The following is a 21547-nucleotide window of genomic DNA, read 5'->3' as shown; positions in this document are numbered from 1 at the left end:
GGCTGTCTGCATTCCCCATACCATGTCTCCTGTCCATCTCCAATCCAGTAGTGGCTGCTGGGCATTTTTTCCTGCTATGTCACTCGCCACTTTAAAGAACCTGTGTGATTACATGAAGCCCTCCTGCTTTCAAGTCCAGGATGATTTCTTTATTAGAAAGTCAGCTAAACAGCAACCTTAATTTTCTCTGTAGCTTCAACTCCTCTTTGCCATAGAATGTGACATACAGTCCCCAAGGATTAGGGCGAGGAAATCTTTGGGAGCCATTTTCTGCCCACCACACTTACCGTGATAGACTATAAGGGAAGGTAGTTATTATTCCTAAGGTGGCTGTTAAGGGCACACAGTGTTCAGCATCTAGTATATGATTTCTTTAATGGACTTGTTGCTTTCCACCAGAATTTTAAACATTTTCTACCTTTGGAGTTTAAACAAAGCTGAAGTGTGAAATTCTACATACATGCACGCACGCGCGTGCGCGCGCGCTTGCACTTTTTCTGAGCCTCTCAGATTTCATGTCTTTAGCTCATTTCACAAAAATCTTAATTTTCCAGACTTCCCAATATATCTTATCTTACTACTCTTTGAATTTGATAAATCCTTGGTTCCTAGCAAGCAATTAATGTTCAGAGACATTTCTGGGTAAAATGTGTCCCCAGGCACTGCTATTCCTGATTATAAATAGACTATACAGCTTTTAAAAGTTCTTTCCCTCCTGCCCTCTTGGGAATAGGAGGTTTGTGTATTGAGGTTTTATTATATTTTAATTTTCCCTTTTACCTGTTACTCTTTGATGGATCAGTGATGAGACATTTTGTCAGTAAGTGCTTGAATCATTTGATCTGACCACATATTCAGATGATCAAACTAACATGATACATTTCCTGTTCAGTTTTTATGGGGAATAATATGTCCTTTTTTCCTGATATATCTTTCTTATGTGAGTTTTCTATTCATCCAAACCTATAAGTTTAAACCTATAAGGTTATCATCCAGAATGATGATGCAATTAGGGAAAAGCAGGGTGGGGACTCAAGAGCTCAGAAATGTCACTCTGTATTATCTTATAAAATTTGTGCATCTGGCCAAAGGTTACAATACACTATTATTGTTTATTTTTAGATACTGGTAGTAAAAACAAATGCCCTTATTTGTCTAAGACTCCACGTAAACTCAGTCAGTCATGAGACCAACATAGAGATGGTCTCTAAGCCTGACATTACTTCAGGTCAGTGTCAGGCAGCATTCTTGATCAGCATTGCACAGTGCAGACTGTTGACTGAATCCTGACCCACAGGAGCTCCTTCCTGATGCAAACATAATGCAAAGAATATGATCATGACAACCTGAAGTTAGTTAAGTGTGTCTGGCCCAAGAATTTAGTAAAGCAGGTTGTAAGTAATATTCTAGGTGGGATTCTACCTTTAATGTCTCTAATGGAATATTTAGCTCAGAAGTGTTGGGAAAGTTATAAAAACTAAAAATCAGATTCTGTGATAACAAGTAATTTCAGTAGATAAAAGAAGAAAAGGAAAGTTAAAAGGGGAACAACAATGAAAAAAACCTAACTCCACACACAAAACAAAATACCAACAACAACAGAGATCTTTTTGATGATCTCTGATTTTAAAAGGCATGTAAGCAATGGATGGTAAGGTATGCAGCTCCTCTAAGGAAAACACTGGAAAACAAAAACCAGCGCATCCCCTAGAACCTTAACCCTCAGTTAAATGGTATTGATATGCACAGCAGGAAGAAAGGATCACTTACAAAGAGTGTTGCTTTGCTGACAGATAAAAGCTTAGCTGAATTATTCAATTTAATTCTTCTCCATTAAGCAGTATATCTTCAAACTGGAGAAGGTGTTAATGAAAGAGTTAGGAGAGGTGATAATATGAGGCACATTCACTATTGCAAACATGTCTCTCTCTGGACCCCATAAACCATTTCCCAGATGAAAGAACTTGAAGCTAGAAGACAGAAATGCCTGAATAATGCCTGAGTGTGAGCTTTGAATGCATTTGAGAATAGGAGGATGGTTATAAGGCAGGAGATAAGAAAATATTATCCCTAATTTTGGGGGGTACCGGGGATTGAATTCAGGGGCATTCAATCACTGAGGCACATCCCCAATCCTATTTTGTATTTTATTTAGAGACAGGGTCTCACTTAGTTGCTTAGCATCTCAATTTTGCTGAAGCTGGCTTTGAACTTGCAATCCTCCTGCCTCAGCCTTCTGAGCCACTGGGATTACAGGTATGCACCACCACACTGGGCTTTCCTATTTTTTTACACGAGGGAAAAATGACAAAGAAACTGGAAATGACAGGTCACAGACTAGATGAGTATCATCAAGGCCACCATGAACTTCGTTAGTTATGATCTTTACAAATAACTTAAAATTTCTTTCCTAGTCCTATAGCTCTGATGAGCCATTGTGTCTTTGCTGTGACTTAAGCCAATTCAGGTAGCCCAAGTTAAGGAGCCCCCATCTACTGTGCTACAAACAAGAAAGAGAGGAAAGGAGTCCATAAGAAACATGCAGTAGTTTGAGGGAAACAAGACTTGTAAACAACTGTAATCAGCAGTGTCTAATGAGATGACTAAAAGAGAAAAACTCAGTATGAGTCTGTGTTAACCAGCTGGCTTAGGCTTTCTGAATAATACCCAAGATTTACTGAGCAGCAACAAGCAACACTCAGTATCATGAGTGTTATGATTTCCACATGTTTTTAGGGAACACTCAGTTTCAAGGAACAATTCTATACTCTCCCTCTCTTGATTATTTGCACATGATTGTTTAGGCTGCCTGCTTTTTTTCCAAACTCCATTTGACCATTTCCCTAATCCATTATCAGTCCTTGGCAAGCCCAGGAGGAAGTGTTAAACATAAGGTTAATGTCATCAGCTAAAGGCTAAAATAAGTTTGGTTTTAGCTGCCTAAAACAAACAAGCTGCCCATTAAGACAGGCATTAAGAGCTGCCTCGCTATATTTACAGAGTCTAGTATTTCGATTCTCAGGTAATTCACTGAGTATCTTCTGCAAGAGTTGCAAATGCAAAAGCCTAGAGCCACAACACAGGTAATAAAGGAGTGAAATAATAGGGGAACCATCAGGAGAATATAGACCTTTATAAGGGGAGGGGTAGCACTCTGCTCCAGCTAATAGAGCAACGCATGAGTGCTTGCCCAGGACTGCCATGTGGTCTGATTTCTCAGGAAACCAGAAATAAGCATTTTGATGTGAAATTTTTTAAATCATCAACTATTCCCCCAATTTTTTAAAAAATATACTCTCAGCAAAACAACATGCCCTTGGAACAGATCAGGCCCATAAGCTGCAGTGTTTTACAACCTCTGACCCACTGTTGGTATGAAAAAGTGAGGAAGAGAAGAAAAGGATGCAAAAGAAATACCTGTTAGAACTTGTCTCTGCTTCACATGACCTTAGGATTTATTTGAGAGGAAAAAATGTGATCCCATGTGAAAAAAAAAATTAATGAACCAAATCAGTATTAGTGCCAGGATAAATAGCATTTTATTTAATCAGCTTGCAAATCCTGATGAGCTCCAAACTCACAACAGTGTTCTGAGGCTTTTCCCAGGCTTGTTAGCAGAGCATTTTCCTGGGACAAAATTTTATAATGTCTCATTGTCTTTTGTCATGACAAAACTCCAAATCTTTTAGTTGACCGTATTTTCTGTTTTACTTACTTATTTGTCTTCATGATAGAGAATTTTATGAGCCCAGGCACAGAATCGGGATGAGTGTGGTTTGTTGGAAGAGGGGGAGAGACCAGACTGAACAAAGTCAGGTGTCAGTGTTTGGGGAAAATAGCAGGTAATTTGGGAAATATAGACTGGGTCTGAGTGATACCTAGTCTTAGGGATTGGAGGGCTTCAATCCACATTATATGACTAATATGTTCTAGGCCAGTGTTGTCCAGTAGAATTTTCAGTAGTACCTGAGGCTGTTGGGTTTTGAAACATGCCATGGTGTCCAAACACCTGAATTTTTTTTAATCTTGATTTTGGAAAATTTAAGCTTAAATAATACATGTGGCTGATGGCTACCATGCCAGACAGTATACATTATTGGTTCCATGACATCGTTGTGGAGGATAGTGAAATAATGCAATGACTATGCAAATCTAGTCACAGTGTGCAAGTTCTATGCAGCCAGGAGACAGTGACATGGGAAGCTTTTCTGTTAGTTGAACAACACAGTTGGGTATAAATCTGGGTACAAAAAGAGGAAATCTGGGTATGGTGGTGCATACCTGTAATCTCAGCAGTTCTAGAGATTGAGGCAGGAAGATCACAAGTTCAAAGCCAGATTCAGCAACTTAGCAAGACCCTGTCTCAAAATTTAAAAAAGAGCTGGAGATGTGGCTCAGTTGTTGAGAGTCCTTGGGTTCAATTCCTGATACAAAAAAAAAAAAAAGGAAAGATTAAAAAAAAATCACAGTTAAGACAGACCTAAAATTTTCCAATCAGAGTGACTACCAGAACATTTCTGCCATTGATGAAACTAAAAAATTTGGGGAAAGAATATATTTTGGTTTTGTTTTTGTTTTTATAACAGGGCAGGAGGTCTCATTAAGGGTAGTATTAACTAGGTGAAATACTGACTGAAACCAGCTATCCAAGTATTCTCTATTTTAAATGTGAAAAAAATTGCCCAGCCCAATCCTAACCCTTTCAAAAACAGCAGATAGCGTGGCAATTCAATGTCAAATGCCAGGTCACCTAGCAGTCTTCAGGAAGGATATACAACCTCCAGCCATGGGATGTCCTGATTTTGTGATCTCTGCTGTAGAACAGTTAGCATTTCCCAACTACCTGGACATGGACTAGCATGGGGTGTGTTTATTACCACCCTTTGCCTTTCCTCCTCTCTTTCCTCTGCAACTAGGCCTCTACCCGCTTTGCTTCTCACTCCTTCCTGGTACTTGCCCAACACAGGCCTCCACTGGGAGATTCTGGTTCTGGTGACTGCCAAGGGCAGTGAGGACAGAGTTCCCCTGCCTTTGTCTCCAACACTGACCAGGGAGATGCCAGGTCTCTTTAACCAACTTCCTCCATGTCTAATAGGACCAGGACACACTCAGGTAGCAGCCCTTGGCCCCCGGTGCCCCAGCCAAGTTTCTCTTCTTGTTTTACGTTTTCAGACCTTAGCTGCCGTTTCATCCCACGTCTCAGCCCCGTTTTTCCTCATCAACAGAGACAGGCAGCAATGGGGCAGAGGGAATAATGTCTGGCCCTCACCACATTTTAAGGAAAGATGCCTTTTATGACTTTTTAAACGTGAGTAATGTTTAAAGTTGTAGACCAGAGACACTGTGATCTAAGAAGAAGCATTTGTTTAAACACAAGTTCTTTTATAAAACCTCTCAGGGAAGACACATAAGACAGCTTAATAATAGCTGCCTCTAGGAAGAACTCTGTGATAGGGCTCTTGAATTGGGGAAAGATCTCTGTATGTACCTCTTTATGCATATTTAATTTTGAAACATGTGAATGTATTTCCTATTTAAAAACCAAATAAACAACATGTCAAAATTTTGGAGGGGAAGTGAGCTGGCATGTGTCCCATGCCCCGACCACTCTTCCTTTCCTTCAATTCTAGAAAGCCACCACTTTCCTTAAACAAGCAGACCTGTGCTGTGTCCTGAGAGAACCACACGCTACAGCTTAACAGAGGCGTCTTTATTAAAGTTTGCCCTGAACAGCAGCTACACTGGTCCCTAGGAAAGTGGTCCTTTCACATGTGACACCTAGCTTACCTTAGTCCTCAGCCCCCAAGCCCAGTGGTTCCCAACAGCTGTTTTGCCTACCAGGGAAGATTTAGCAAGGTCTAGAGATATATTTGGATGTTGGGAGCTGGTGCTGTTGGCTTCTAGGAGGTGGAGACCAGGGATTCTGCGTCTTAGAGTGCACAGAAAAGATCCCCCAAACAAAGAATCACCTAGACGTTGCTAGTACCAAGGCTGAAAAACCTTTGCCTAAACCAAATTAGCCTTTTAAGAGGAGGGTCGGATATGAGTCCAGCTCTGCCAGATACTAGTTTCTAATCCTGAGCACTTTTTCTAATAGATTTGTATATTAGTTTTCCTCATTGATAAAATGTAATTAATTTCTACTCTGAATAGCATATAGTGCTGTGAGGATCAAACAGTTTAATAGATGTGAACACATACTGAGCAAAGAATATTAATGAGTGAAGTCACTGTTTTTGTTACTGCAAGCGAGATCCCACCACCTCTGATTTCCAGATTAGTCTGTGGGAACAGAGCAAGGCAGCAGGGTGACTGCTCCCCCAGGGCTGGATGTGAGGCGGGGGTCACTTAGCATCCTCATGCTGGCTGCAGTTAGATCTGGGCATGGCACGGGGTGTGCTAGAACCAGACACCGTGTCCTTTCTAGCAGCAGTGGTTTCTGAAATAAGGAACAAAGATGAATGACTAATAATGGGCTGCTGTTGGGTTTTAAAAATTGATCAGCAAGGAGGTGATCTTGGTTTTTTAGAGATGGGGAGTTATTAGATAACCCCATTAGATTCTGAAGCATATATAATCCTATGCATTACCCTTCTCCCCAGTGCAGATTATCCCTCCAACAACTCTGCTTCTGCATAGTGTCACCTGTGTGCCTGTCTTCTGAGTCCTTAAGTGTGTGATTTCAAATATACCTTTATTACTTTTAAGCGAGGTGTTACATGTCATTAAGCAAAAACCGTTTAGCAGTTCAGGATGGAAACCACTGAAGGAGCCAACCATCACGTCAGTCTATTTGTCTGAATGGTTCATTGTTAAGTGACCTCTTTCCGCATTCACATGTGGTAAACCACGGAGATTTTGTTTGTGCTTCTGCCTTCTGATCAACAAACACTGCATTTTATAGTCCCAATTCCAATAAATGTCACCTTAGGGGCCCTAAAACACTAAGTATAGAAGATAATATCCTAAACTTAAATCCTCTTATGTGGCTTCCTTCAGGAGCAACAGCAACCAGGATGTGGTTGAGCTTGGTATGAGTGACAGGCTCACAGGCTGGAATGTTCAGTGTTCCTGCAGCTCTTGGGGCCATCTGAGCTGTCATTCCTGCTCTCAGGGCACAAGGTTGCTTTTGTTTTCCAGTGAAAGGGCTGAACATAAGCAGGTAATCTGCACGCCTGCCTGCACAGCTTGGCCAGCAGGGTCTGATCTGACCAGCAGGCTCCTTGTCACCAGGACCTTTGGCTTATACATCTTTATTCTGACGTGCCCCATCCTTTGCCTGGACTTATTTTTTTATATATATATATTAGTTTTCATTGGAACTTTATTTTATTTATTGATATGTGGTGCTGAGACTCAAACCCAGAGCCTCACACATGCTAGGCAAGTGCTCTGCCACTGAGCCCCCCTTGCCTGACTTTTAACAGAGACTTTTTAAGGTGGCGATCTTGAGTCACATAAGAACATAGCAATTCAGAATTGAGGCATTCTCCACAGGGTATTTACCATGTGCTTATTCAGGATATTTGCTTTTGTATGGAGTTAGAATCATTGGCTGCTAGAATAATCTTGCGTATGAAATTCCACTGAGTTTAATCTAGCCCAAATCCTATTTATTCAGTGAACTTAAACATAATTACTATCAATCAGAAGCATTTTCAAAAGCTATGCTAATAATAAGAGCTAACATTTATTCAGTGTTTGCTGTATGCCAGCTACCATTCTAAGTACTTTAGAATTATTAATTCACTTACTCTTTATAAGCACCCAATGAGGTGATGTACTTGGCTGTCTGTGTCTGTGGTTCTGAATCCATGGATTCAACCAATCATGAATTGAAAATATTTGGGAAAAAATTGCACCTGTTCTGAACATGTACAGACTTTTCCCCTTGTCATTATTCCCTAAACAATACAGTATAGCAACTATTTACAAAGATTTATATGGCATCATATATTATAAGTATTTTAGAGATGATTAGAGTTATGGGAGGATATGTATAGGTTATATGCAAATACCTTGCCTTTTTATATAAGAGACTTGAGCATCTACAGATTTTGGTATCCATGAGGGTCCTAGAACCAATTCCTCATGGATACCGAAGGACAACTATATAGTTATTCCTACTTTATAGATGAGAAAACAGATACAGAGAGGTTAAGTAATCTGCTCCAGGGCACAGAGTAAGTAAGTGACAGAATACAGCCAGAATAGTAACCCAGCTGGAACAGTAACTCTCTCCAGGCTGTCAAAGCCTCCTTACTGCACTGTGGTCTGAACACTGGTGTCCAGAGAGCACTGTTCCCATGACATCAAAATGTTCATTCTCAGTTCTCTGCTGTAATAGTAAAGGCCAGTCAGTGGTACAAATAAATCCAGCCGTATTTATATTGGGAAAAATAAATTAACAAAATTGAACAACTTTAAAACATGTTTTTCACAAATCAGTGGTTCAAAATCCAATTTTCCTCATCCAAAGTATGTCTCACCTCTGTATATAGAATCTGAACTATAGCCTGAAAAATACCATTTTCTAGACAATACAAAGTGAAAAATTGGGGAATACTATGTGGGACACTGGAAATAAAGTAATGATTTTAAAATTTTTTCTTGAGTGTAGACCTCAGAATTGACAGTAAGGGATGAGATCTACTTGGCAGGGTGTGACACATTTTGAATGGTCAAATTAGAACACATTTTAAAGCATAACTGGCCAAAAGTTCCATAGATAGTCACTTGGGCAATGACTCACTAATCATCTGTTCAGTAGCAACTTTATTTCTGATAAAGAAAGCATTGGATAGGAGAGTGGCTATTTTAAAACGTATTTTCCCTATGGGAATCCTGTTCTCCCAAATAGCATACCTGCATTTTCTGGTGAGTTTCTGGTTTTGATTCTGTTGGTCACTTCTATTTTTTGAGATTTCTCAGGGGCATCTCAGTTCTCTGCATGGAAGCCACTATCCTTGAAACACACAACATGGTAAAGGAGAAAAGGAAAAGAAGGTGGTTTCTGGTCTCAATGTGGCTGTAAAGTTAAGATTCTCACTGGGTGTGGTGATGCATACCTGCAATCCCAGCAGCTCTGGAGGCTGAAGTAGGAGGATTGCAAGTTCAGAGCCAGGTTGGAGATGTGGCTCAATGGTTAAGCGCCCCTGGGTTCAATCCCTGGTTTGGTGGGGGGAAAAAAAAAGATCATCAGTCCTCCTGTCTTTTTTGCCCAAGTTCAGCATGTGTGTACTCCCAAGTGCCCCAAGGCACAATTTGGGTTGTATCACAAGGAAACATTTAAGCTGCTCTTGGGGTCTTCTCCCAGTGGAGATAATGAGATGCTGTCACTCATATCTGCGATTTTTACCCCTCCAGGATGTGCCTCTGTCTACATTATGAATCAGGAAGCTGAAATGTAGGTTGTCCAGGTACCATTCTGATTCTTCTGAGCTAAGTTTTCATATTATGCCCTTAACATTTGTTATGAGTGTGGTTAGCATCTGGCATATAAGACACATTTATGTCCATGCACTCACTCAGTTCTTTAGATTGGCGCTGCACTAGGCCTTAGAGGTAAAACAGTGGAAAAAAAAAAACATCTAATTTCATCAAGACAGATGGAGTCCCTGCCTTAATAATATTTTCATTTACATGGTAAAGACAGACCAAAAAAGTAAGCTTAATCAAATAATTACCAAATTGTTTTCTCTTAGCTTCTTTACTTTTCCCCTCAGCACTGCAGACTAAACCTAGGACCTCGCACATACTAGGCAAGTGCTGTACAACTGAGCTATATCCCCAGTCTCATTTTTGTGTTATTATTGGGACAGGTTCTCACTAGTTGCCCAGGCTGGCCTCAAATTTATGAACCTCCTGCCTCAGCTTCCCAAGTAGCTGGGACTACAAGTGTATGTCACCATATCTGGCTAATAATGACCACCTTAGTAATCACCAAGCATTGTGATGATAATAAAGAGGGACAGGGGTCCTTTTAGGTAAGCTATTCAGGGAGCCCCTCTATTGAGATGACTTGGGGGCTGGGATCACAGGTATGATGAGGCAGCCAAGAGAAGAATGGAGGAAAGAGCCTCCTTGGAAACAGAAAGGAGCTGAGTGAATTCAGAGAACCAAGGAGAGGCCAGAGTGTGGAGGATCCCGAGTAAGGAAGAGTAGGCAAATTAGATAAGAACAATGATTGTCAGCTGGGGCCTGCTTTGTCTCCCTGGCAACACCAGACAATGCTGTCACAAATGGGGAGAGAGGGAGTATTGCTGGCATCTGGTGGGTGCAGATCAGGGTTGCTGTGACACATCCTGCAGTGTCTAAGGCAGCCCCTCATCACAAAGAACCATCAGCCCCAAATGACAGTAATGCCACATTGAGAAACCCTGGGTTAGAGAATTAAGCAGTGGCCTAGACTAAGATGGTAGACTGGAAGGAGAAAAGAAGGAAACATATTTGAAATATGTTTCAGTGATATTGGCTGGGTCATGGTTGAAGTGGGACCAAGGGAGTGATAGGAACCATCAATGATCCCAGGATTCTAACTTGAACTTCTGGGTAGATCTGGTGGCCATTTGTTAAGATGGTGAGGAAAAGTGAAGTCTTCTAACATGTTAGTCTGGAAATGTCAGGGAGCCATTGACAGGGGAAAACAAATGGGTGGTTGAAAATGTGGATTGGGAACTTAAGGGAGAGTTCAACTTCAATTTGTTCAGTTGTAAATCCATAGAAAATGGTGAAATAGGTGGAAAGGAGAGGCCCCAGGACTAAGGAACATCCATATTTTTTTATATTGTCTCTTAAGACTCTTCTTTACAGAGCCATATTGGTTGAACATTCCTAACTGGAAATTCCAAAATCCTGCAAAATCTGAAAATGTTTTGTGTGCTGACATGACACCACAAATGAGAAATTCCAAACCTGACCCCATGCAATGGGTCACCATCAGTGCACAAGTACACTAAAAATTCTGCATAAAATTACCTTCAGGCTATGTCTATAGTAGTGTATACTTGGGTCCCTCCCTATAATCTCTTATTATGTATATGCAAGTATTTCAAAATCTGAAAAAAAATTCTAAAATCCAAAATACTTCTTATCCCAAACATCTTGGATAAAGGATACTCAACTTGTATTCCTACAATAAGCAAAGCTTTCCAAGACATTGCCTTATAATCTTCTACTGACCCTCTGTTGTCTACAGAAGAAAAAAAAATCCACATTTCATAGAACAGTATAAGTCCTTTATGGTTCATCACCAGTCAGTGTGATTTGACCCATCTTCTGCCGCCATCTTGGACACACATACCAAACTTTTTTTTTTCTTTCTTATTCAATCCTTATGCCTTTTCATGCATGTTGGTCACTCTATGATCTCTTCATTCTGGAAACAGCTCTCTCATTGCCTTGCCCACTCTCCCAAGTGATGTCTGTCAGTAGCCCCTTCCCCAGACCTCCCCAGCTCTCTGCACTGACCTCTGTTGTCTCATGGATGACTTTGTTTTGTAATAATTGTGTGCAGTTATGTCCTGACAACCGCACCATGAACAGCTAGAAAGCAGGGGCCTTGCCCAGTCATCTTGACATCTATAGGGTCCCACACGTTGCCTAGCACATAGCATTCAAGGATGTATCACTTTTTTTTTTCTTAATTCTAAAATTGTCATTGACTTTCCAGACAGATATATTCTTGAGCCTACAGTTCCAGTTCTACAATTAGAGGTGAGATATGTTGGGGTGGAAGGGCAGAAAGGGGGTGGAATTTGTACTTTGGATGTTTGACTCACAGAAAGCACACTTTTAAAAAGCTTAGTTCAGTTCTCTGGACTTTTTCTAAATCAAAGATGACACTGATTATCTGGGTCATGGGTCATTATATAGATATTTGAAAGTTGTCTATTAATGGTGTAGCATCCATAAGTCCCCTTGACTCTCATCTACATTTAAGATCAGCTGCTCATGAGAGAGCCTCAGCAACAAATTTTAAAAGGCAGCATTTTTCCATCTCTGTTACTTAACAGTTTTATTCTTTCCAGGTTCTGGCCCAATTAAAGGCTGCCCCTAGATAGTGGCAGCCATTCAAAGGGGTTCCAGATTTGGGATTAGTTGACAGTCTACTTCTTAAACACAGCAAAGAAATCCAGCTTTTTCTTTGTAAAATGACACCAGGATCAATGATTGTCCAGGTTTGCTATTTCAGAAGAGGTGAGATGAAACAATAACCTAGTAATTTAAAAGCAATCTATATCACTCACAAAATTATAAAGGAGTGTAAACTTGAAAGCTGCCCTTAGGACTTAAAGGCAGTGATGAAAGCAGATAGAACACTTGCCCTATGCCCTCTCTTCTTTCCTCACCCCCAGCAGCCTCAACTCCAGATGGGAAACTGTACCAGGGCCATTCGGTTGGATGGGCCACTGATGAGCTCAACCTCATGAAGGACACTTCATGTGTGAGCATAGCATTGCTATAGTGTGGTTTGAGTACAAAACTTAATTCTGTAGAAGGCTCTAGAAGATGGTAATTGACCATAAACTATAAAGTTGCTATTATTGTTGCCACAATAGAACTTAAGCCCTAAAAGGACAGGGAGATTAGGGAGAATTCAGTGCTTAGAGAAGGCACAGATATTACTACCATTCTCTCCATATTGGAATACTGCTAAAAGTTTGGAATTGCTAGTGGTCTGGGACCCTGTTTCCCCTCCATGGCAGTCCTATTGAGTTATTACCATTGAGTATTGAAAGTGGCAAGTTATTTTCAAAAAGCATTAAAAGTCTATGGCAAAGGGAAGCCTAGCTTTTGTGCATTAAAGACATCTTTAAAAACTTACGTCTAGAAAGGGAAAATGTTTTGCTTTGCATCACATTGAATAAAATTCTGAGTTTTCTCTTGTGCTTTACCATCTTTCAATGTCTGATTTACTTTTGGGAAACTATCTTGGGCTTTTAAGAACCCTTTCTCCTCCTCCTGTCTCTGCCTTTACACAGTGTAATAGCTCTTCCTTGGCCAATAGAATTCTGGGGAAAATAAATGTCATTCTCCTCTAAGGAAACAAGTGCAATAGAATAGGGCATGTGGTTGAAGGGTATGGTGGGAAGGGCAGCCAGTGTCCAGCTTTGTTCTGTGTGCATTTAAAGAAAATTGTGGCAAAACTAAGCAACACAAGCAATGGTGCCCCTTCTTCCAGAATATCTTTATTTTTGGCTTATTAATTATTCTAAATTCAGAGACAAGTCAGTTCCACTATCCCCCTTTATCTCCTGTTTTGTGGAATATTTGTTTTGGATATGACCTTAAGGTTAGAGGTATCTTAAGTTATAAATATAAGAGATTTTTTTAAAAGCAGTGAAGCTGCACTGGAGAACAAAATCAGAGAATTTTTTTTCTGAAATTGTGCTTTGGAAAAAGAAATGGTTTTTTAAGGAAGTATTCAATGTAATAAAAAGTCAAAATTTTCCATTTCCTTTTGGAATTTGGGATATGCCAGCTCAAGCTGAATTGATGTTTATTTCCAGGCTTTTAATCCATTCAATTATTTATTTCTGATGAAGTTTTTTTTAGCATATTAGAGATTTCCATTGAGTTAGATAGATAGGTATAGCTAATTTTTAAATATTTTACTCTAATTTGGTATGTATGACAGTAGAATGCATTACAACTTATATTATACATATAGAGAGCACAATTTTTTATATTTTTGGTTGTACACAGTATAGCTACATTTTTTAATGTGTACTTTTTTGGAGTTATGGAAGTACTGAATTGTTTCAGATGAGTTCACAGATGTGTTGGAAAAAACTGCACCGTCTAATAAAGCTCCTGATATGTTTAGCCAAGGAAAGGGTGTTTTACCAGATGCCAGGTGGCCACACATAGCTGATGTGGCATGTCTCCCTGTGGTACCCCATGGCCCTCAGAATCCCTGATGGGATACACTCTGGCTAGTGCACAAGGACAAACTGTGATACCAGGCCCCAGCCCTATCCTCAGGCTTTCATTTCCATAAAGGAACAGTGTAACCCACAATCTCCTCCTGAAACAGGAAGCATTACAGCCTCCATGCCTTTCCTGCTCTTTGACCCAAATTCAGCCTCAGTGTTCAGGCCAGTAAGCAGTGGGCACCCAGGCAGCCCAAAACAGTACTTTTGTTCCCAGGTTTCCAAGCCCATGATGCCTATTTCCCCACAATCTCTCAATCAGAAGACAAAGCTGGGCACCTATTTGTCAGTCTCAGGGGTGAACACAAGAGACTTGGCCTATGACCTCATGAAATCAAGTTAAAGAGGCTGAGCATTTTAGCACTATTTTTTTTCTTTTTTATTGATTTTATTTTTTTAAAATACACAACAGCAGAGTGTATTACAATTCTTATTACACCTATAGAGCACAATTTTTCACATCTTTGATTAAAGTATGTTCACGCCAATTGATGTCTTTATACATGTACTTGGTTTTTTGCACTACAATTCTTATTACACATATACAGCACAATTTTTCATATCTCTGGTTGTATATAAAGTAGGTTGACACCCAATTCATGTCTTCATACATGTACTTTGGATAATGATGTCCATCACATTCCACCATCCTTGATAATCCCCTGCCTCCTCCCTTTCCCTCTCTCCCCTCTTCCCTATCTAGAGTTCATCTATTCCTCCCATGCTCCCCTTCCCTACCCCACTATGAGTCAGCCTCCTTATATCAGAGAAAACATTCAGCATTTGTTTGCATTTTAGCACTATTAATAAATTCCTTTTCAGCAAGTTCGTCCCATCTTGTCCCCCAGATGATTAAGGAGGCACCTATTTTCCCAAGTCCTCTCTGACACTATTCTTTTTAAATATCTTAGCCAACTAGATAGGTGAAAATGCCTTCATTTTCAGTTGTATTTGTATCATTTTTATTAGCATTAAGTTTGATTTTTTTCAGATGATTTTTATTTATAAGTTTGATTTTTTTCAGATGATTTTTATTTATTTGCATGTATTTTTGTGAGGTTTATTTATGAACATCCTTTGCAGTTTTATTGGTAAGTGCTACTTAGATATTAAGGGCATTATATTTTTTGATGCACATTTTTTCTGGATTTAAAATAGGCTGTTGATTTTGCTTTTTTGGTGAGAATTTTTTTATTTTGTTTTCAGTTGGCATAATAATTGTACATGTGTATAGGATAGAGTATGATGTTTTGTAACATATAAATGGGTGGTAATCCAATTGGGGTATTTAGCATATCCATCACCTCATCTATTTATCATTTCTTTGTGTGAGAGCACTCAAAATCCTCTTCTGACTGTTTTGAAATATTCAGTACAATATTGTTAGCCATCCTAGCCCACTGTGCCATGGAACACTAGAGCTTATTTCTTCTAACTGTAGCCTTGTACATATTAGCCAATCTCTCCCTCTCCTTCTCTCTCCCCTACATCTTTTTTCTGACCAAAGCTTTTGTAAAATAAAATTTCTTAATATTTCCATTAAGGCTTTCTCCTTGTTCTTATTTATCAATTTCTGCACGTAATTGCTTGTTTTAGTTATAATAAATTTTAGTCTACGACTTCTTGGTATTCCTAATTTTCAAAACATTTACTGCTGATGTTTTTATATTTATTCCTCTCACTGTATTTTAGAATTATAAGGCCATTATCTCTAAAAATAGAGTTCTAAAAAGATTTTTGTTGAAATCGTATTAAATGTGCTATTGAATTAAGGGAGAAGTAGCATCATTAAGCTATTACATCTTTCCTTCCAAGAATGAAATACCTATATATTTATTGTCACTTATGATCTTCAACACATTTTTCTCTTCATAGAATTTTGACCTATTTTTAGTGAATATACTCTATATAACTTTTGTGGGCCTTTTTGGATGTTGATATTTTGAGATCTGTTTTATATTTATTTTGTTCCTATTGCAAATGGGATTCTTTTTTTTTTCCATTATGCTGTCTATCTGAAAATATGTAAGCTCTTGATTCATGTGAGTTTATTTTGTAAACTGCCAAAGTGATTTTTTAAAATTATTCTACCTGGTTTATTATTGATTCTTGAGTATTCTAGGCAGCAATCTTATCTCTATAAATTATCACTTTCTCCTTCTAATCAATACTTTGTATTTGACTTACTTCTTTTATTTTATTAAGTTGGTCTTCAAAAACAGTGTGGAAGAATCTTTATATTAAAAAGACAGCCTTGGGCTAAGGCTGTAGCGCAGTGGCAGAGCGCTTGCCTAGCATGTGTGAGGGACTGGGTTTGATCCTTAGCAATATATAAAAATAAACAGATAATATAAAGGCATTCTGTCTATCTACAACTACAAAAAATTTTTTTGTAAAAAATTACAAATTTTTTTTTTTACTTCAAAAGACAAATGGCTCTCGTACTGTTTCCCAGAGTATGTTCTTTGCATACACAGGCTATTAGATGTGTGAATGAAATAGAGAGATGTCACTTTAGTGCTTGTATTTGGAATAATGTACTCTCTTAGCTTGAAAACTTGATTTCCATATTAAGAAAGTTTCTTTCTGACTCTAGTTTTACCAAAAGTTTTTTTTATTAAAACTCTCTTTCTCATATAATTGATGAAGCAGACCATGAAAAGGCAGTGATTGTACATACCCTAGCAAATAATAAAACCATGTTTCTCTTAAGATACTATTCAGTTTAGGTTCCACATCAGTCTAGAGGGATGGGGTAATTGTTATTTTATTGTTTGAGAAATTTTTTTAAATTTAATTTTAAAATTAAATTTTAAATTTTAAAATCTACTTACAGACCTGTTGATCATTACCTCATAGCATAATAATCCGTGTGGAAATTGTCCTAAGATTTAAGACTTCTCATAAGTTATTTTGAGGTAAGCAAGTTATTGAAATCATTCCTCCTGAGAAGTTTTGGTTTGGACAAGAGGAAAAAAATCTTTTGTTAAATTTAGGATATTGATGACAGCTAAATACCCCATGAACTTTTCTGTTTTTCTGATGGTTGTTTGTTTTTTATTTGTTGTCTTGTTGTAATTAGTTATGCATGACAGTAGAATGCATTTTGATGCATCATACATAAATGGAGTATAAATTCTCATTCTTCTGGTTGTACATGATGTAGAATTACACTGGTCAAAAAAAATCATTTATGCACATAGGATAATAATGCCCAATTCATTGTACTATCCATCACCTCTCCCCTGCCTTCACTCCCCTCTGTCTAATCCATAGCACTCAAAGTCCTTTGAGTTTAAACCGAGGCATGAGATTGCTGGGTCAAATGGTGGTTCCATTCCAAATTTTATGCAGTATGGAGCTCCATACTGCTTTCCAGATTGGTTGCACCAATTTGCAGTCCCACCAGCAATGTATGAGGGTTGTTCTGGTTTCTTTATGATTCTATAATCGTCTTCTGCAGTGATTCCTTTCATGGAGGCTGTGTGGAATGCCTTGGAAAGGTGCAAGGGAAGGAGATGAAGCACGAAGAAGATGTTACATTTTATTTCTCATTTGCTTTCAAGAGTTTCCTTTCCATTAATGAAATGGCAGTAATATCTTGCATATTCCCCCCCCCTCCTTCAATACCCTACAGATTAGGAATTCAGATGACTAGACGGGTATAGTAAGATTAATCTTCTATAGTAAATAATGATTTCACTCCCTACTTTGCTATGGTCTGGGGGAAATCAACAACAACAACAAAGTGTGTTTTAAGAGTGTGAAGCTTGTAAGAAAATCAATTTAAATATAGGTAAAGCATCTGTGCTTGGTCTCACCTGCCCTTCAAACCAAGGGGAATTCTGCCAAAACCAGAGCCAAAGATGTAGCAGTAGTCTTGAAGGAAGAAGAAAAAGAATTGTATTCCTATGGGGGTCCAGTCTTGCTCACCTCCAGTCCAGAGAGGTCCTGTAGAGACCATCTTCTACCCAGAGGGATATTCTTCCACCTGTAAACCTATCACCCATCCCTTCATCCATTAAGTGCCCATCTAAGGTCTACTTTATGTCATCCACTGAAAACATAATCTGCAAACTGATCTCCTTAATTCTATCCCAAAGCAAATTATCAGTGACTAGTGGAGCAAAGAGGTAAAAGGTTGGGGTGCTTCAAGTAAATAGGACCTAAAAATATTCAAAGTGTTTTTGAATCGACATAGGTATTGGTTTCCTACTGTTGTAATAAATTACCATAAACTTAGTGGCTTAAAACAACACAACTTTATAATGTTACAGTTCTGTAGGATAGACAGCTAACACAAAAATCAAGGTATTGATGTGGCCACCTTCTTTCTGAGGACTCCAGAAGAGAATCCTTTTCCAGCTTCTAAGGCTAATTCCATTCCTCGCTCATGTCCCCTTCTTCCCTTTTTAAAGCCAGCAATGGCTTTAAATTGAGTCCTTTTCACATTGTATCTCACTATCTCTTCTTTATTTTACTTGTAAGTATTCATGTTATTACATTGGGCCCCCCTGGCTAATCCAGGAAAATCTTCCTATCTCAAAGCCAGCTGATTGGCAATTTTAATTGCATCTGCAACCTTATACAGTAATATATTTTGCCTTCAAAAGTAACATATTCAGTGGTTCTAGGGACTAAGCTGTGGACTTCCTTGGAGGCTATTGTTCTGTCCATCATAACATAATCCAGCAGAGTCCTCCTCTGTACACCTGTGGTTCTTTGTTATCCCTTTATCATATTACAGTCAGTCTGTCAGAAACTATCTACAAACATTGACTGAGGTTCTGAGGCGTAGACACTGTCTCATATCTGTATTTCCTTCTCCTCTCTTTCTCTTCCTTCTTCTGTTTAACACCCTCCATAAAATCAACAAATGCACCTCCAATTCCTAAACCTCCCTGTATAAATTTGCACAGACACAAGATCACTTTATAGGATATAAACATGAAACTTGACTTCTAATACAACTCCCTGTGAGTAAAAAAACAAATATGGCATGTGTTAAGACTGTTAATATGAGTTAATTAATATTAGTACAGAATTTCCAAAGTCAAAATTTGAGCTCACTACTGGAGGTAGTGTAGTCTCCTTCATTTCCTGAATAATTATGCATCCCCCACAGTACCATTTGCTATATTATTTCTTTGTGTTTACAGAAGCAGGTCATGTTTATGAAGCATGTCCAGAAGAAGGAAATGATATATGGAAACTATCTACATGGGGTATAGAGTCAAGTGATCCCTCGGTTGGAATCAAGAGCTATAAATATGCCAGTGACTTCATATGTACCATGGGACTGGTATTTTCCATCTTTAAGCACCCAGTTTAGATAAACTTAGATGGATTTATTTTTTAAGAATTCTTTGAATATGGAACACTAGTTATCCACAGAGATTTAACCCTAGGCAAAAAATAGGAATAAGGTCATCACCTCTGACGACAGGATTAGTTCTTTTTCTTGAAAGTAATTGGACATTCAGTGTGCTTTTTTGCAGTTTGTTTTGAATTGAGAATAGTCACCATCATCTGAGGTGGAAATAGAGGAAATGATTAATTTAGAAAGGAGAAGGATTGTGGGGTGGGTGGAAGTGACATTTTCTGCATTGTATTCTTAGAAACTTAGACTTTTAGAGTTGGAAGTTCCTCTGATAAAAACTCTTCATTAGCATAAGAGGAAACAGCCGTCCAAAAACAAGAGTATGCTGAGTACAAAAAGGCAAGCTGGCACTCAGGTCAAAGCCTCTGGGTCCTCAGCCTCTCAGCCCACTGCACTTATCTCAGTATCTTTGACAGCTTCATTGGAGTGGCCAGACCAAGCCATCTGCCCCAGAGATGCCTAACATGGTCATTTCCACATAGGTGTTTCTCATGCTCAGCTGGCTGGCATACCCTTGAGAACTGGCCGTTCTTCTGCTGCAGGACACTGTAGCCTCTGGAGGGGGAGGGGGAAGAGGGTGGGCAGGCACATTTGTACTCACACTATGTCAGAGCATTCTTAAGAACCACAATCAGGACAAAAGTGATGAGAAGTGGACTTCAGTGCTCATAATCACCTCAGTACTTATGTTTTACCCTTGACTTGGTGAAACAAAATGTGAATTAAAACAACAGTGCAGTTTTATAACATTGTTCTTCACAAATGATAGAAGGCTGTCCATTGATGTGGACAGCATGTAGACAACCACGGAACAAGCATTTACGTGGCACATTGCCCTGCAGAAAGAAGAGTGATTTCTGTGACAGTTTTACAATTAGATAAAATCATGCTTCTCAACCAGAGCTAATTTTGCCTCCCTCTGCCCCAGGGCACATCTAGCACTGTCTGGAGACATTTTTGGTTTTCACATCTAGGGAAGTGGTGCTACTGGTATCTAGTGGGTACAGGCCAGCATCCTGCAGTGCACAGGACATCTCTCCACACAGCAAAAAATGATCCATCCCAAAATGTCAGTAATGCCGAGATAGAGAAATCTTGGCCTCTGGGAATTTATGACTTAATCTGATTTTTCCCTTTAGAAGACTGTGTAGACAATTTATTCATTTAGAACAAGTTGGCTTGTGGAATAAACATACCTGGTATGGTATATGGCTTGGGAAGATGGGCTCCAAGAGGAGCCGAGGGCCTCACTCAGTGAATCAAAGTAAGCAGAAGCAGCCCCTGTTTTGCCCTGTCTTCCCTCTCTCAGGCCTTTCCCATTCTTTATGTGAGCAGCCCTAGTGGGAGAACGTTATGCCAGGTGAGAAATCAGATCTCCCACAGTCGGTCTTAGCAAACACCACTATGGTATCAGTCATTGAAAAAGGACAGGGTTCCAGAAGGGAAGAAGTGGTTATGCTGGGTGTGGTGGCACTCACCTGTAATGTCCCAGCAGCTTGGGAGGCTGAGGCAGGAGGATCTCAAGTTCAATGCTAACTTCAGCAACTTAGTGAGTCCCTAAGCAACTCAGTGAAACCTTGCTTCAAAATACAAGATAGGGCTGGGGATGTGGTTAAGTAGCTCTAAGTTCAATCCCCTGTACCAAAAAAAAAAAGTGGTTAAAAAACTACTGTTGCCTTCCTTATGTACTGTGTTCTATCCAGGGGCAGGTGTAGTTAGAATGATTTCTATTTCCTTGTTCCTTTTTGAGTCTTTGAAAGAAAATTTCCATATTGTTTGGGTTTTTCCCCCAATGCCAGGTGGTCACATTTCAAACAAATTAAATCATAGAGTAGAGACACAAGTATTTCTAATCAGGTTTCTTTTGCAGGGCTGATGGCAAGGTGAGTCCCCTCCCATGACAGCCACACCTCTTCCCCATGCAAACCCAGCAGCTGTGGGGAAGCACTTAAAATCACTAGTGCCCTTTTCCAGGGACTACGGTGGTGGTGGCTGACAGAGGAGCCTGAGACTGCTTTTGCCCACATCAGATCACAGAGTGAGACACAGCTCCTCTTGGGAAAAAACTATACACTTACTCAACAGGACTGTAGAAATTTCTCCCAATCCCTGTACCATGCAAGCCTTCCTGTTTCTAAGCAACCTACCTCCTAGTCTTCTAAAGCCATGTATCAGATGCTGATGATAGAAGAAAGACTAAAGTGTTCTGCACAGGCACAGGCCCTATCAAACT

General features: G+C 39.3%; 1 protein-coding gene across 3 annotated transcripts in view; it reads left to right on the top strand.

Moving 5' to 3' along the window:
• The window catches only part of Pip5k1b (phosphatidylinositol-4-phosphate 5-kinase type 1 beta), a 291725-nt gene that overhangs the window by 118192 nt on the left and 151986 nt on the right, over nt 1-21547 (top strand). The gene's annotated exons all lie outside the window — the stretch shown is intronic.

Source organism: Marmota monax, unplaced genomic scaffold, assembly GCF_021218885.2.
Source record: "Marmota monax isolate L192 unplaced genomic scaffold, Marmota_monax_Labrador192_F-V1.1 WCK01_AAM20220418_F8-fsc00059, whole genome shotgun sequence".
Classification (NCBI taxonomy): domain Eukaryota; kingdom Metazoa; phylum Chordata; class Mammalia; order Rodentia; family Sciuridae; genus Marmota; species Marmota monax.
This window is presented reverse-complemented; position numbering and strand designations above follow the sequence as displayed.